We start from the raw sequence: 18,305 nt of genomic DNA on the forward strand, positions 1-18,305 counted from the left end.
CCATTGAGTACTTTTAAATACTTTCTACAGAATGAGGATTGCTTATGTAATAAAATAGGGATACATTTTTTAAACCAAACATCCTCTAAGACCGTTTATAATCCAGCTGGCTGAGGCCCCAACAGGCCCACAACTAGACTGACTGCAGAAGAACAAGTGTGGGCTGCACTGCAACCGAGGTGTGAATTAGAATGATTTATACACCCCATGCTTGTGATCGGAAAGTAAACAGAAACCTCAGCAGAATCAATCAACAGGCAGTCCCCCCGAGAAGCATGCTCCTCCATCACCCCACTGAGACCTGCTGAGCTCCTCCATCACCCCACTGAGACCTGCTGAGCTCCTCCATCACACCACTGAGACCTGCTGACCTCAGCGCTAAATGCTAAATACCTACCCTTCTGCCACAGCAAAAATGATTCTCAAATTGAGCTGTAAGCAATACCATTAATTTAAAATTCTGTAAGTCATAACTCTGACTGTGTGGCAGGGAGGACATGCCTGACAGAGGAGACTGCTTGGTTAAACATATGAAACAGTGTGCACAAGATGAAAAAAAAAGTTTTTGTATGAATTCAATTAATTATATCTAAAAAATGTAATCCTCCATTAAAATATATGTAAGGCAATCTCCTCTAATATGTGTCTCTGTAGATCATGTTAGAATCATACATTACTGTTTTTGTGTCTATTAACACAAACTACCTTGCTCTCATTGTTCCTTATTTATGACATTACATATAAGAACATTTTTGTTGTTGTTGTTTTGGTTGAAAGAGCTGTTTTGGTAAAACTTTATACATCTATGCAGATGTCTGAAAAACATTTTATATAATAATGGCTTTTTTTTAAACATTCATTCATATCCGAACTTCTCGGGTCACGGGCATCAAGGCAGGATACACTCTGGACGGAGTGCCAACCCATCGTAGGGCAGACACACACTCTCATTCACTCACACACTCACACACTATGGACAATTTTCCAGAGATGCCAATCAACCTACCATGCATGTCTTTGGACCGGGGAAGGAAACCGGATTACCTGGAGGAAACTCCGAGGCACGGGGAGAACATGCAAACTCCACACACACAAGGCGGAGGCGGGAATCGAACCCCCAACCCTGGAGGTGTGAGGCGAACGTGCTAACCACTAAGCCACCGTGCCCCCCCATTTTTTAACATAATTAGATCAAAGATTACAATTTATAGAAATGTTAATCCTTATTTGAATTGGTTTAATTAATTCTCCTAGAACTAAAACAAGCAATCTTGTAGGAACATTTGAGTTGAAACAACTGAAGGTTATACCAAGGTTGCCCCTCTACCAAGGGGGAACTTGGCCTGCAACAATGTTTTTGGTAAGAAATACATGTCAGTGTAGCATTCACATTAATGCCAGGACCCAAGATTTAACAGCAGTATAACCTTCATAGTGCACCCTGGTGCCACAGGGAATGGTGACACACTTTCACCTGGTTGTCCACATGATGGGCAAGTCGTGGCCTAATGGTTCGAGAGTCTGACTCATAATCCTAAGGTTGTGGGTACTAGTCTCGGGCCGGCCACAACTGCAAGGCACCGAACCCCCAACTGCTCCCCGGGCACCGCAGCATAAATGGCTGCCCACTGCTCCGGGTGTGTGTTCATGGTGTGTGTTCACGGTGTGTGTGCACTTTGGATGGGTCAAATGCAGAGAATGAATTCTGATTATGGGTCACCATACTTAGCCGTATGTCACGTCACTTTCACGTCACTTTCACGTCACGTCACTGATGTAAAATATAATGTGATTAATCAGACCAGCCCACCTTCTGCATTGCTTCATGGTCCATTTCTGATGCTCACATGCCCATCGCAGGTGCTTTTGTCAGTGGTCAGGGGTCAGCATCCCTGCCCTGTGGTAACTAACATAAGATGCACTGTGTTAACTAACTAACTAACTAACTAACTAACTAACTAACTAACTAACTAACTAACTAACTAACTAACTAACTAACTAACTAACTAACTAACTAACTAACGGCACTATCCTACTACTTGACAGGTTCCAATGTAAAGTGAAGGTTTAGTGTCATGGCTGATCTGTGTAGATCAATCAAGTAATCAAATATTACAATAATTACAATAATATTCCTTAACTATTAAATATTTTTATTTGCCATGCTACCTGTCACCCTTACAGTTTAAGATGTGAGTCAATCTAACTTATTGTGACTGGCTATAAAGATTTACTAGAGGATTTAATTGTGATGTACATCAAGAGACACAAGTAAATGAAATGTGATTGAATGCAATCACTTAACACAGTACATAGTTTAGATAAAGCCTCATTTGTGTAAGTGCTTTATCGCCCACCCTCATTTTGTAAGAGAATGCAGAGAAGAGGGATGGAGCAGGGATGGGAACAGAGGGTGAAGGATAGATTAGCTGAGAAAGAAGGGCTTTTGCTACATTGAACTGCACTGTTATACATCTGTCTGTGCCATTAGGTTCACTCCATGTATTGTATCAGTTCACTGAATGTTAAAGGGGAAAATTCAAATTTTTGTTGCTGCAGGTCATGGAAAGCTGAATGTAGACAATTTATTTCACAGTGAGAGTCATTTTATGTACTTTAAAACCCATATAGTTACAGATTGTAATTTAAACTCACATCAGACTTGCTTAAAAATTTAAATCCAAACAACTCTCTGGCTGCGTGCAGACTAGTGCTAGGAATCTGGATAAAGCACAGACAGGAAAAAATAAAGCCCAAACAGCAAGCATTAGGATTAACAAGATCTGGCTTCTTCTAAAGCTAGTCTTGCCAGAGCCTAGAGAACTATATATATATATATATATATATATATATATATATATATATATATATATATATATATATATATATATATACGGGGATAAAATAGACCCAAATGCAGGATAGCATAAAATAACAGGATTTAATAACTAAAAACACGAAACAGGAACACAGACTAAAGACTAGACAATAATAACAGGGGATTCCAGGGCAACAGGGCCAACGCAGCTCAACTAAATACTAACAACAATTAATACATGAGGAACAGGTGTGCAGAGGCAGGGAGAACGAAGAAGGGCATCACAGACACGTCAACACAGAACATCAACAAAAGCACGTGGCCAAAGTCTGGGCTGAGTCCTGACATACATGTTTAATTTCAGAAGTGAGTTTAGAGCACTCCTCTGCTTGAGATACAATGTGAATAATCCTCAGGATTATTGTATGTATCACTATATATACTGTATGTATATGTGTGTGTGTGTGTGTGTGTGTGTGTGTGTGTGTGTGTGTGTGTGTGTGTGTGTGTGTGTGTGTGTGTGTGTGTGTGTTTGTACTTTATGTATAGTGATACATACAAAAATCCGGTTTCACATTGTAAGTTAGGCAGAGGAGTGCTCTAAACTCACTTCTGAAATTAAACATGTATTATAGAAGAAGAAAATAAGTAAAGAAGTGCACCCAGAGTTTCAGTGGGAATAATCATTTCTCCCTCCTGACACGACAAACACAAACAGAGGGACCATAAATGTGATTGAGATGGCACTTAGGTGATGTGGCTGCCTGCCTAAAAGCTCTGTTCCAGCCAGAGATTATAGCTTCATTCACTGCAAACAGAGTGACATTTACAGCTGCAAATCTGTGGGCAGAAACCAAGCTGTTTTTCGAGTAAATGCACTATTACCCAGCATTTAGGTCACAGGAAAAGCTTGCGCATCTAGTCAGATGTCATGTTGTTTATACACTACTGATTAGGTCTTGCCAGTACAAAAAAAGGAATTTGATCAATAGGAGATTCCATACAAATTCAAATGTGGTGCTTTTATTGCATTAAAAAGTGTATCTACTATCTAAGTAAGCTGCAATGATATTCAGGCTTTCCTTTTGTAAACATATCTCAAATCTAGGACTGGAAAATAATTTGTGCAAAGAACTGGCAGGGGGTTCATTTTCTCAGTGTTTAATCCCAACTGCACTCTGTTGGCTGTATGCAGTACACTCTGCAGTACTCCCCTGCTATTCCAGAGAACAAGAATGTAGAGAAATACAAGCTCTGTTAGCTCTATATCAAGTATGATTATCTCTGCAATCTGAAAGGAAGATTTTTGTTTATATTCTCATAGCTGCATATGCATACAAAAAGCTCCATGCCAAAAGATGCTTATCTCTGTTGCTGGAATAATCACTACACAGCGCAAACTTACATAGGAAATTAATGATCACCTGTAGCTTTGTCACTTAACGCAATGTAAACACAATGTGAAATTACAATGCATATTTCTTTTGTAACATAAGGCTTTTTATGAGTACTCGTGTCCTTAGTACAGTGAGGTCACTGTCTCCAGTTGTTAATAATTAAATACTGACAAAGTTTGTTTATCACTAATAAATGTTTAGTTACTTGAATGCACACATTATAGTTGATTCATGGTCCTTTCTCACTAGGGCTTAATTACCTATTTAATCCATAAAATAAATCCTCATCTTACAATGCACATATTTTATTATATTTACAATGGCAGACTGATGAATAAATACAGGACACCTCCATCAAACTACTACCTTCTGCAGTCACCTCATGCTGAACCTATTTTGTTCTTTTCCTTTTCCATTTGTGTCATATTCAGTGATGCCAACCTATAAAACATAACATATCACCAATTTTATCTGAGTGAAAGAAGCAGTGAAGAAAGCAAGAAACCAGAAACCAGGAAGTAGACAGCTTACATATAGGGCTGATATTTTTCTTTACTGCTAGATAGATACATTTACAAACACAGTTTGTTTTAATTTGTTGAGATTTAGGTTCAGTTCATCATTTACCACATGAAACCACATGAGCACCACTGCATACAGCAGAAAAGTATCTCAGTCAAGTGGCTGCTATGCATTTTGAGCATTAGGTAAGAAATGACTGTACTGAAAAAACAAAACAACAAAAAAAATCGACAATGGTCTATCTGTGGATATTAAGCACCATTTGCCATGATAAAGATGTGGCTACTAGTACTTTTAATCTCTTTGGGTCTAAATTCCATATATTATGCAAAACAATAAATAATAATAATATTAACCAGAAGGAGACTAAAGGCAGTAAATGCAAAATTGTGTGTAATTGTTGTCATTTTAAAAGTATAATACTTTAATGTACTTATTATCTCATAGTGATATTTTGTAATTTTGCAAATTTGTCATTTACACCTTGTGTATTCTATTCTGTCTTTCTTATGTCCTTAGGCTGCTGAATTTCTGAATCTTGAATATTATAGTGTAACAAAAGAATCTGTCTATTTTATTGTAACAAAAGAATCTATTTCACAAGGAATCACAACAAGTACACAGTGGACTACTGAATTATTGCAGTAGATTTAATCTGATAGAAAAGCAATGGATTTGTCACCTCCATAATCTCTCTTTTCAGAGTTAGATAAAACAAGAATGCAACAGAAGCAGCATTTTTGAGGCTATGCCAACAACACGTCTAGACATTCTTGTAACTAATTCTGCTAAAAAAAACATTAAAATATACATTAAACATGAGAGACGCTGTTGAAGAAAAATAAAAATATTGAAAGTGCTTTGACCTTAAACCTGTTTGGAATCAGTTCATCTCCTAGTCACCTCGATAAATCCACATAAATCCTACAAACATCCGACCATTAAGATATAAAACTTATAAGAATGTCAGACAACCCCATAGTCACACTTATGGATGGAAAGATCGATGGATAGATGGTAATAATGGTAGCTAGTGATGAAAATAATCTCGGGTTCCTGATCATGACAGGACAGGAATCTATTGAAGAAAAATGATTTTAGATATTTGACCTAGTTGTGATCTTGATACTGTTTGGTTTGATTTCAAAATATAATCAGTTTATCTCCTGGTTCCGAAGATGATGCCCTCTAAATCTTACACAAATTCTTCCACTCATTCTTAAGATATCACATTAAAGAAAATCTCAGGCAGATGGACTGACAGACGAACAGTGTGAAAACATAATTACTCCCTCACTCAATGACAGAGGCTTAAAAATACATTATATTTTCATTATCATATTATCATTTTCATTGGGTTATGATGACATACAATATGAGTGAGAAGATTGGGAGAAGAAAATCTAATAGAAGTCTAGTATATTGATAGAGTATAACTGCATGAATTGTCCTACTTGTATTTAAAATATCAACAAACTGGGTTTACCCCTCCTTGAACCGCCACCTTATTGTGGTGGAGGGTTTGCGTGCCTGAATGATAATAGGAGCTATGTTGTCTGAGGCTTTCTGCGCCTGGTAGGGTCTCCCAAGGCAAACAGGTCCTGGGTGACGGGCCAGACAAAGAGCGGTTCAAATCCCCCTTATGAAGAATTCAAAAGCAAAGTCTGTGACATCGCCCGGTATGACGCAACTGGGGCCCCACCCTGGAGCCAGGCCCAGGGTTGGGGCTTGCATACGAGCACCTGGTAGGCCCACCACCTGCAGGAGGAACAGTAAGAGGCCGGACACGGAATCTGGCTATTGGGACATGGAATGTCACCTCGCTGGGGGGAAGGAGTCTGAGCTGGTGCGGGAGGTTGAGTGATACTGACTATAGATAGCTCGCCTCCATGCACAGCTTGGGCTCTTTAACCCAACCCCTTCGCGAGAGGCTAGACTCTTTACTACTCTAGGCGGGTTGGTGTGGGCTTGCTCAAAGCCCCCCATCTCAGCCGCCATGTGTTGGAGTTCACCCCAGTGAACGAGAGATTCGTTTCGCTGCGCCTTTGGGTCGGGGATAGGTCTCTTACTGTTATTTGTGCTTATGGGCCAAATGGCAGTGTAGAGTACCCGACCTTCTTGGCGTCTCTGGGAGGGTGCTGGAAAGTGCTCCGCTCGGGGACTCCGTCGTTCTACTGAGGGACTTCAACGCTCACGTGGGCAGCAACAGTGACATCTGGAGGGGCGTGATTGAGAGGAACACCCCCAGACCTGAACCTGAGTGGTGTTCTGTTATTGGACTTCTGTGCTAGTCACAGTTTGTCCATAACGAACACCATGTTCAAGCATAAGGGTGTACATCAGTGCACGTGGCACCAGGACACCCTAGGTCAGAGGTCGGTGATCGACTTTGTAATTGTTTCATCTGGCTGTATGTCTTGGACACTCGAGTAAAGAGAGGGGCAGAGCTGTAAACTGATCACCAGCTGGTGGTGAGTTGGATCCGATGGTGGGGGAGGAAGTTGGACAGACTTGCCAGACCCAAACATACTGTGAAGGTCTGCTGGGAACGTTTGCAGCGTCTCCGGTCCAACCTCCAGCAGAGCTTCAACCAGATCCCGAGGGAGGTTGGAGACATTGAGTCCGAGTGGACCATGTTCTCCACCTCCATTGTCGACGCGGCTGCTCAGAGCTATGGCCGTAAGGTTTTCGGTGCCTGTCGTGGCGGCAATTACCGAACCTGGTGGTGGACCCCGGAAGTAAGGGATGCCGTCAAGCTGAAGAAGGAGTCCTATTGAGCCTTGTTGGCTCGGGGGACTCCGGAGGCAGCTGATAGGTACTGGAGCGCCAAGCAAGCTTCAGCCTGGGTGGTTGCGGAGGCAAAAACCCGGGTCTGGGAGGAGTTCGGTGAGGCCATGGAGAAGAAATATCTGGCAAACCGTCCGGCGCCTCAGGAGGGGGGAGCAGTGCCCTGCACACACTGGGAATCTGCTGACTTCGACTGGGGACATTCTCGGACAGTGGAAGGAGTACTTTGAGGATCTCCTCAACACCACTGACATGTCTTCCACTGAGGAAGCAGAGGCTGAGGGCTCAATTGTGGACTCGTCAATCCCCCAAGCTGAGGTCACCGAGGTAGTTGAGAAGCTCCTCAGTGGCAAGGCACCGGGGGTGGATGAGATCCGCCCTGAGTACCTCAAGTCTCTGGATGTTGTGGGGCTGTCTTGGTTGACACGCCTCTGAAACATCATGTGGTGGCTGGGGACAGTGTCTCCGGTCTGGCAGACTGGGGTGGTGGTCCCTCTGTTTAAAAAGGGGGATCGGAGGGTGTGTTCCAACTACAGGGGGATCTCACTCCTCAGCCTTCCCGGAAAATTCTATGCCATGGTACTGGAGAGGAGAATTTGTCCGTCAGTCGAACCTCGGATTCAGGAGGAACAATGCGGTTTCCGTTCCGGTCGTGCATCACTGGACCATCTCTATACCCTCGCCAGGTTGCTGGAGGGTTCATGGGAGTTTGCCCAACCAGTCCACATGTGCTTTGTAGATCTGGAGAAGGCATTCGACTGTGTCTCTCGTGGTGACCTGTGGGGGGTGCTCTGGGAGTATGGGGTCCCGGGCCCTCTGCTAAGGGCTGTCCGGTCCCTATATGACCAGAGCAGGAGTTTGGTTCACTTTGCCAGCAGTAAGTCAGACTTGTTGACCCTCACCTATCATGACCGAAAGGACAAGATCCCGGATACAGACGGCTGAAATGAGTTTCCTCCGTAGGGTGGCTGGGCGCTCCCTTAGAGGATATACTGGTCTGTTGTGGTGAAGAAAGAGCTGAGCTGCAAGGCGAAGCTCTCTATTTACCAGTCGATCTAAGTTCCTACCCTCACCTATCATGACCGAAAAGACAAGATCCCGAATACAGGCGGCCGAAATGAGTTTCCTCCGTAGGGTGGCTGGGCGCTCCCTTAGAGATAGGGTGAGGAGCTCGGTCACTCGGGAGGAGCTCAGAGTAGAGCCGCTGCTCCTCCACATCGAGAGGAGTCAGCTGAGGTGGCTCGGGCATCTGTTCCAGATGCCTCCTGAACGCCTCCCTGGAGAGGTGTTCCGGGCATGTCCAACCGGGAGGAGGCCCCGGGGAAGACCTAGTACTCGTTGGAGGGACTATGTCTCTCGGCTGGCCTGGGAACGCCTCGGTATTCCCCTGGAAGAGCTGGAGGAAGTGTCTGGGGAGAGGGAAGTCTGGGCATCCCGTGACCCGGGCCCGAATAAGTGGCAGAGGATGGATGGATGGATGGACAAACTGGGATTAATTTAACAATATAGCTTAAACCATGCTTTTTCAGCAGCTTATTAAATAGAGCTTGATTTAAGACATCCATTTATTTGACAATATATTTTTTTTTATATTCCGTGCATACAGTTAATTGTATGCACAAACTAATGAATCCGCTAGTCATTAAAATCAAGGTCATGAAATCCTAATGTGTTCAGGATATAGGCTTTTTAATCAAGCTCCTAATTTGTTATTTTGTTGTTGAATTAATAAATTGTTTTTGTTTTATTTGTTTTATTAGCCAGATAATGATGATGGAACTGAACAAATGTGCCATGATCAATGTATTAAGACTGCAGCAGCATATTCTCAATAGATTTATATTTACATACTTGCCATCTATTCATTTTTCCATCATCATTAGAGTTTTTTCATTTTCATTTTATGCTACATCACAAATCATTATAAGTGAAAAGTAAAAAAAATATTCAGGCCACATCTAGGCTTCAAGGCAAGTGCTTGTTTATGAATGTGGTCACCTATATTCATTCATTCATTCATTCATTTTCTACCGCTTATCCGAATGGTCACCTATATGCTACTGGAAAACCCTGATATTTTTACTCAAGAAAAAGCCAACTTTTGTGATGTCTATTAGAAAGAAACCTTTATTGGTCACAAAACAATTTTCTTTTGTATATCCCTGCTTGTTAGAAAGTGTAGAGTCCATGATCCAACATCCCAGGAGTAGAGAAGGGCCCTGCTCAAGAGCCCAACATTAGCAGCGCTTTGACTTAATGCTTTGACTTAACCCCAACCGAACAAACTAGAGCCTTAAGCATTTGTGCCATGCCTTATTACATGCCCTATTACTTGAGATCTGAATTGAGCCACCCATAAATTTGCACTTATATTTCAATGTACATCCTTTTTTATTACTTAAGCACTTGTTTCACCTGGCTCTGAATACAACTAATTGTCTTCATGTAAATACTGACATACTGCAATGCCAATAGGAGTTAAGAAGTTAAGATCATAAGTATGCATCATATGACAACTTTAAACAGCACATTAAAACTTCATTTAAATATTGTGTTCCATGTGATGTCATTTCGATCAGTCTGCAAATTACACAAATTAACATACTGTAAATCCGTGTTTCGGTTCATTACATACATTTTTCATTTTAACACAAGTAATAATGCAGTGTACCTGGTGTACATATTAGCTACTCTAACGCAATATAAGCATTCGATTTTGCACTTGTGCTAGTCTATCACTAGCCTCCAAGCTCTTTATATATTCAAATGCTGTTCTCCACTGGACTGTGTTCAACTTGGCTCTTAATCAATAATTCAGGCTCAGGCAGGCAGAGGCACACAGGTCACCCTGCGGCTTTGAACAGAAGGGCAGGCCATGCTGGCATTAATTTAATCCTTCCGTCCCACCCCCTTGGAAAAGGCTTCTTCCCATGGTGGCGGCATTCATTAGGCCTTTCTACCCAGCAGTTTGTTCCCTTCAACATCACCCACAAGACCACCAATCATGCACTCAGAATAAATAACTGAACATATGCCCTTTAAGATACAAAAGGAAAGCCTGTGCCAGAAATTATCCAAAACCTGCTTGTTTTTATTTACAAATTATTGAAAATGATCCCGAGCCAAATTGTATACTTCCAATTAACTCACAAAACCTGTTTTGGTGAATTAAAACATAAATTATCGTGCTTTCATTCTTAATTCTTGAGAGAGAGAGAGAGAGAGAGAGAGAGAGAGAGAGAGAGAGAGAGAGAGAGAGAGAGAGAGAGAGATTCATCTGGGAGACACCCGAATTAATTTGTGAATCATCCCGTGAGCTGTAACCCCAAAATGGCCTTGAAGCCTCTCCCATTTCTTACTTGATGACTACCAGAAAGTTCATCTGAAGCACCAAGGATTTCATTTCAGGTATAAGATGGACTATCACTTCCTTGCATGTCCACTCGCTGCTCTCTGTATTGCATTTACTGCCAAAGCTAAAGCTATAATAGCACTTGAATCACTATTTTTTTCAAGACCTCGATGTAACTTTTGTCAGTTCAAAGCTCACTCCAACTGTTACTTCACTTTATACAGAACTGGTTTGTACCCTGTATTGTATCTGCTTAAACCCAGAGCTGTTACCTGTTAGAAACAAATCAAAGGTCACACCCAACATGCACCTGATGTTAATTGCTTTCAGTCCAGTTAGATTTGTTCACTGGTCTCCACTGTGGTCGATGTGTAGGCTGACAGATTACAGAATCTATTTTAGTGCTGGAGAATAAGGAACAAAGCCTGACATATGATTACTGCCGTCTCTGCTGATGATGCCGGCCCCTGCAGTGAGATAGATTGCAAGATTCTTGTGCTGCAAATGTTGAAGGAGACAGAAAGCATGGAGAAGAATGCCCATGAATATTTTAGACTGATGACTAACAGACATGAATTGTCTGGTGATCACATGCATCGCTACACATCATTCAGGGTGTTGAGACATGCATCACTACACATCATTCAGGGTGTTGACTACAGAGGGAGAGTAATATTTTATCAACCCCAGAGCTTACAGAATAGAACATAGACTAGGGCTACAATCTAGAAGAGACAATCAATTATGGGTTATTATGTTAATGATTTTTTAAAATTAATTTTGTTTTAAATCATGTGTCTAATCCTGCACTAGACCATCAGAGGCGGCTGGACTTACAGCAAAATCAGTAGTAGTTGCAATGTACAATAAAATTACATGAACTATCATGGATTAATACTGACTTAAATATGAACTAAGGCATATGTTAAGGCATGTAGTTATATGAACAAATGAAGAGCAAACCTTAATTCACACATGAATAACAACCACCATAAGTACATGTTTGTTAATGAATGTTTTAATGAACATGTAAGAGTAAAATAAACATTCTATAAGAAAGAATATAAATTCTACAGTATCCGGGGTGAGATTATCCAACGTAACAAGGGTAAATCTTGGGGAATATTTAAGGTATCTATGCACAACAGAAAGCTATTCACAAGTGCAGAAAGCTCCATGCAGACATACATCATCAATATGAGTCCTGAAGAGCATGTAGAGCCTAAGAAACTGTTATCTTCTCAGAAATAATAGTTAATTTCTAAGTAACGAATGATTAAAATAGTTCACTGTGAACATAACAGAAACAATGTTTCTGTTTGTCTTATGTTTGTCATGTAGAACTATAGTTAACTATGGCTTTTTAAATTAATATCTATTAGTTAATCACTTATGACAACATTATTAAATCCCATCTACAGAGTCTTACCTTCCTTTCGAAACTCTAGGGACAAATGTACTTAATTCCAGCACTTGGCATCTAAAATTCGTAAATTGACTGTAAAATGACAATCTAAAGTAATTCAACAGATATATAATTACAAATTCCACATAAATCTTTGACATTAGTAGCTATACTGTTTTTATTTGTTACATTTCTGTTTATATTGGTAATTCTCCTAAGGTTATGTTGTTTTTTCTTGCCTTTATGAAGCTCTTTGACACATCTATGACTGCATCATAATCGAAACCATTTGTTACCCTTTACAGAACTGTAAAAAGTGTTTGATATAGCAAATTAGGTTTTTCATGTATTAGACACCAAGAGATTATGCTTTAGTCATCTAAACACAACATTAAAATAAATAAGCTTTTGAATGTAATGTGCTTAAATGTATAGCCAGAAACTTGACTGAGTGCAGTCCATTCACTCACTGAACTAGCTGTTCTTGTCCTGTGCAGAGCAAATAGCCACTCTTACAGGCATCAATTATTAGCAGCTCAGATGATTTTGCAAGCTTTGCCAGGTCTCAGCCTTCATAACCACAAATTACAGCCTGCTCACAGTGTGATTAGGGGTCAAGGCTGGGTTATTCTGATTCAATCAGCCTCCCTCGGATACTTCAGGAGATTATAAACCTTTAGTGTTCAGTCTCCGTGGGAGCATCCTACAGTTCCTCTGCCTGGATTATTTTTTTTTAAATTATTTTTATTATTACACATAAATAGTGTTAAAACATACACAAAATGGAATATATTGCAATATTTTCCAATACACTACTGTGCAAAAGTTGTAGACATCCTAAATCATCTTAAATGTTTCTGTACTATCATGTACATTCATATGTCAAAAGAAACTACCAAAATTTGATGTTTAATAATTTATTGTCATATAAATAAAATGTCTGAATGCTTGGTATGCTGTTTAATAAGAGAGAATATCAAATGCTGAGCCATTATTCAAATTAAAATACAGTTCAACCTGATCGTAATTTCCTGAAAAATCTGAAACATGTGAGACAGATGAAGTCTATAAAAGTTCTACAGGAAGTTATTTAAAACGCTTGAATAACCCAACCACCCAATTCTCTTATAAAACCATGTACCAAAGAGAATTTAGGAAATTTTAAAAGGTTTTGATTTAATTTAGAGGGAGTTTTCAGTTGGGTCTATGGTTACAGCATTTGGCAGACACACTTATCCAGATCGAGTTACATCTATCTTATCTATATAACTGAGCAGTAAGGGCTTTGCTTAAGAGCACAGCAGGAGCAGATCGATAGTTCTGGGATTATGCTGCATGTCATTTTTATTTAATAAATGAATGATGATAATACACAAGGGTCTGTATTCAAATTTCTATACCAAGTTTTAGATCATCTGGAAGCCTGCAAAAAGCATGAAGCATAAAAAGTGCAGAATGCAGAATATATATATATATATATATATATATATATATATATATATATATATATATATATATATATATATATATATATATATATATTAATTATTGTATTTACAGCCTAAAATATATTACATACATTTAGCATGACATATTATTGTCACCTCAAACTGTCAGGCAGCAGAAGCAGACTTAATATGTTCCTTGCTGAAGTCAATGTTGAAATTGACCCAAGTTGTGTTTTTGTCACAACAAATAACTGTGGTTAGTCTGAGGTCTGACTATTGATTTATGCAATTTTTGTATTAACTGAATATTTCTTCTTGTTTACTGTTAGTCAGTACAGTCAGTGTATTATATATACATACTGTACATATATATTTTGTGCTTTATGATCCATAATATTGTCCCATAAAAAGCATTAGTTTTAACCATATTATTCAAAGTTTGTTTGGTTTGTTTATTTTGTAATTTAACATGTATAAAAACAAATGACTGTCTTAGTAAATGAAAGTGTTACTATTATTTTACTAATGTATTGTAATAGGAGGTGCACACAGTAGCTTTAACATACGTTTTAGTTTAAGCACAAAAGACATTAACTAGAATTTATTCCTAGGGTTCAGTTAAGTCTTGTTATAATGATTAATTATAAGTTTAACGAATGAATTAATGAATATATTTATTTTTCAAAAGACGAAGAATCTATTTGCATATAAAATGCTTTAATCAAAAACAAAATCGAAATTTGAAAGCCAGCATTGCATCCAAATTTAATTACCCTTCACCTGTTATGCCTAAGAGAGACCTGATGTCCTTTAACAAGTGTCAAGATACACTTTTGTGCTTACATGCGCAATACCAGAAGCTGCTACATTTACATAATACAGTATGTACTACTGCAGCCTATCTGTCAAGACACATCGAGTATAATCTCAGTAGTATTCTCAAAATATAGTTACATTCATATTAAAATAGCATTTGTAACACAGTTTAAAATTTTAAAAGCATCAGTACATTTTTATTGCAAAATAAATCTTAAATGGTATTTGTGTATGTTTCTTTTTTCATTAGAAGTGCAGCTTGAGAGAAATAATAGAAAAGATTTTCTGAATGGAAAAATACTGTTCTTCTGCATAAGGAATTATGTGTGTCAGTGTTGGAGATAGCAGCTACATAAGGTCAACTGAGGGTGTAAAGTGACAGCAAGCGTGACCTACTCAATATGACAGAGATGCAGAATGGATTATGATAGCCTGTGTACGCACACCATGTTATGTGGGTTTATCTGTGATTCAAACAAAAAGCACTATTGACGTAAAGGCTAATATTTGACTACTTGACTATGTGCTTGCATGCATGATAAAGACAGAGAGAGTATGTGTAGAAGAAGCTGTGTGTGTGTGAGTGTGTGTGTGCGTGTGTGTGTGTGTGTGTGTGTGTGTGTGTGTGTGTGTGTGTGTGTGTGTGTGTGTGTGTGTGTGTGTGTGTGTGTGTGTGAGATAGAGATAGAGAGAGAGAGAGAGAGAGAGAGAGAGAGAGAGAGAGAGAGAGAGAGAGAGAGAGAGAGAGAGAGAGAGAGAGAGAGAGAGACAGTGAGAGAGTACACTGTTTTGTAGCATCTACTCTGCTGTTTCCATGGCCACGGCAAGTAAGCTGTCAGTCCTGGTTGAACACTCGTTGGCACTTTTCCCCCCACACAAGATTAATTGTACATGATGCTTTCCTACATGATTGTACGTTACCAGCAGATAATCACTAGTATGAAACATCATCAATAAAAGTTTTTAGAAGCATAAAATGCAATCGCATGTGTTGCACACAATACAATAGGCATTAACTAAGTTTGTTCCTGTGGCTCACTGAATCCTAGCAACCGATTTATTTACATGTGTCTTAAAATATCATAAAAATATAAATGATTTAAAAGATACCCTTGTTTATTCTCTATGTGTATACTGGTCAAGGAGGATTTAAGTCAAGAGTTTCCATCCTCATATACATAAGCACTAATTTTTCTCAGGTCACCTATCTATCTGTCTGTCTGTCTGTCTGTCTGTCTGTCTGTCTGTCTGTCTGTCTGTCTGTCTGTCTGTCTGTCTGTCTGTCTGTCTGTTTATCTATCTATTATCCAGAGGTCAAATCAAAATTGCCAGATTGGTTTGAGCTTCTGGGAAGGATATAGCACCAGTCTGGCCATTCTCCTCTGATGCCTCTCATCACCAAGGTGTTTTACCCAGAAGACCCTCCACACTCAGAATGTTTTTTACAGCATCTTGTGTAAACTAAGGAAATACTCTGTTCTGTGTAAAACACAAATACAAAGAGCTCAGATACTCAGAATTTCTGAAATACTCAAACAAGCCGATTGGCACCAACGACCATGACACAGTTAGTCACAGAGATCACATTGTGATGTATGATGTGAAGCTCTTGACATATATTGGCATGCTTTTATGCATTGTGCTGCTGACACATGATTGTCTGATTGGAGAATTGCATAGGGCTACCGTTGTTCCTATTAAAATGAGGGTATATAATGAACCATGGGGTGGGGGGAAATGTAAACCATGGATCAATTATTTAGTGTTGTGCTGTGCTAATTCTGGGTGATGATCCAGCACTGTGCTCATTACATCATGGTCCAATGCCATCTACACACACATGGGGTGCCGAACTGGTGAAGCTGGGCTTAATTGCCCTCTCTTTAACATCCCCACTGAGCTCAGCTGGTGGCAAGAGAGTAACAGAACTTATCACCATAATAAAAAACAGCTGCTCTTGCTGAGTGACGGAAAAGATAGGACAGAAAAAACAGGAAATGAAAAGCTTGATGAGTGTCGAGGAGTTTATCTCCTGCACCCTTGCATCATTCCCACTTTAACCTCTCAAAAGATTCTTTCCTGTTGCCTTTTTTATTCAATGTTTACAAGATTCTCTACATTTTCCTCTCAGCTGCTTTTTCTAGTTCTCTCAGCCTCAGCACTTTATTTTCAAGTCCATAAAAGCTGAGTGCCAGTGACTGTTGATATACTGTTCAAAAGGATAAAAATGAATCTAATTTCCATATAAGAGCAGTGATCTGAAAATCTAATCAGGTGTTTGTTTTCATATTTTGTATTCTCAGCTTGCCTTTGGAAAAGGATGGACGTAAGTCCCAGAGCCAATAACAACAGACAAAGCCTCACCAAAGCCCCTTGAATCATCAGTCCACAAGAAGTTTATATCATAATCTGTAAACATCAGAAATATTCTGCCTGCATTCAGTCACTCTGCTTAACACAAGACAAAAGTGCATTATGTCTATGTCTTTAGAATCACTTTCATAGCTGAGTTACCTGAGAAAATAAAACTTTTATTGAATTATGGGTTCAAGAAAAGCTTAGATGCTTGAGACATGTGCACCCCAGACCTTTGGTACACTTACAGTACATTTAAATATGTAAGCAAGTGTTTTAATGTATGCTTTGTTTTAATGTGTTATGCTTTTGTTCAGTTCTCATTGTTCCCAGGATAAGCTCCAAATATGTATTAAAAATGAAAAATAATAGGATGTGCTGGATCAAGTGCTATTTTATAAACTGTCAAAGAAAGAAGAGGTGGAATTACTGTTCAATTAAACCAATGTACAGTGATTATTATGATATTTACTATTAATATTTATGCTACATTAGACTGGCAGTATACTAGCCTTTTACTAAATGTTTAAAGTTAATATTTGATGATTAGCAAACTAAATAAAGGTGATTTGCAAGCAAACTGGCTTAAACACATTCTATAATAGCTAATAATAACTAGGGATGTGACTGAATACAGCAGATATAGTATTCGGGAAATTTGCCATACATGAATATGAACACAGATAGGTGAAGTATTTGTTGCTTTGCGAAGGTTTGTCAGAAAGTTTCAGACTAGTGCATTGAGATCCAACACAATGAAACAAAGAAAGCTTTCACTTTAATGTGGAGTTTTAAAGAACAGCTCATGAAGAGTGTTGCCATTTCAAACTAAATTTCTCAACACTCTACATTTTAAAAATTGTACAAACTATTTTGACGTAGGAAAAAGTGGATGTATTCTTTTTCTTTTTCCCTTTCCTTTTTGAATGGTGTACATTTCTGATCTGCAGTGTATATCTGAAACTTGCTAGCATTAGAAGAGGAACTTGGCAATCCTGTAAGCAGAATATGAAAACAGAATAGAATTTAAGAGATACGGATATAGATAATGGCATTACACCCTAAATAGTTATCTATCTTTGTGATTCAAGCTGCCAGTTGGCTAAATGATAAATTACTCTGAGCATTGAGGTGGTTAGATTCAAATAATTATGTAATGAAATAAAGCGTAACTGTAGCCTCAATGTCTGACAAATATCTAGTGATTATACTTGTAGTGACCCTGTGCCCTCTATCATAATGTAGAATAGTGGGTTGATTCATGTAACACACCAACTTGTACCAACCAGTGAACTACAACAGCATAAAGTGATGTTCTGTGTCTTATGAGAAAATTTCAGAATGGCCCACTCTTGTAGAAATATGGCGGAAAAAAAAAAAACTGTTAAATTGTGCCGATTTGGAA

Source organism: Tachysurus fulvidraco, chromosome 17 (genome assembly GCF_022655615.1).
Source record: "Tachysurus fulvidraco isolate hzauxx_2018 chromosome 17, HZAU_PFXX_2.0, whole genome shotgun sequence".
In the NCBI taxonomy this organism is placed as follows: domain Eukaryota; kingdom Metazoa; phylum Chordata; class Actinopteri; order Siluriformes; family Bagridae; genus Tachysurus; species Tachysurus fulvidraco.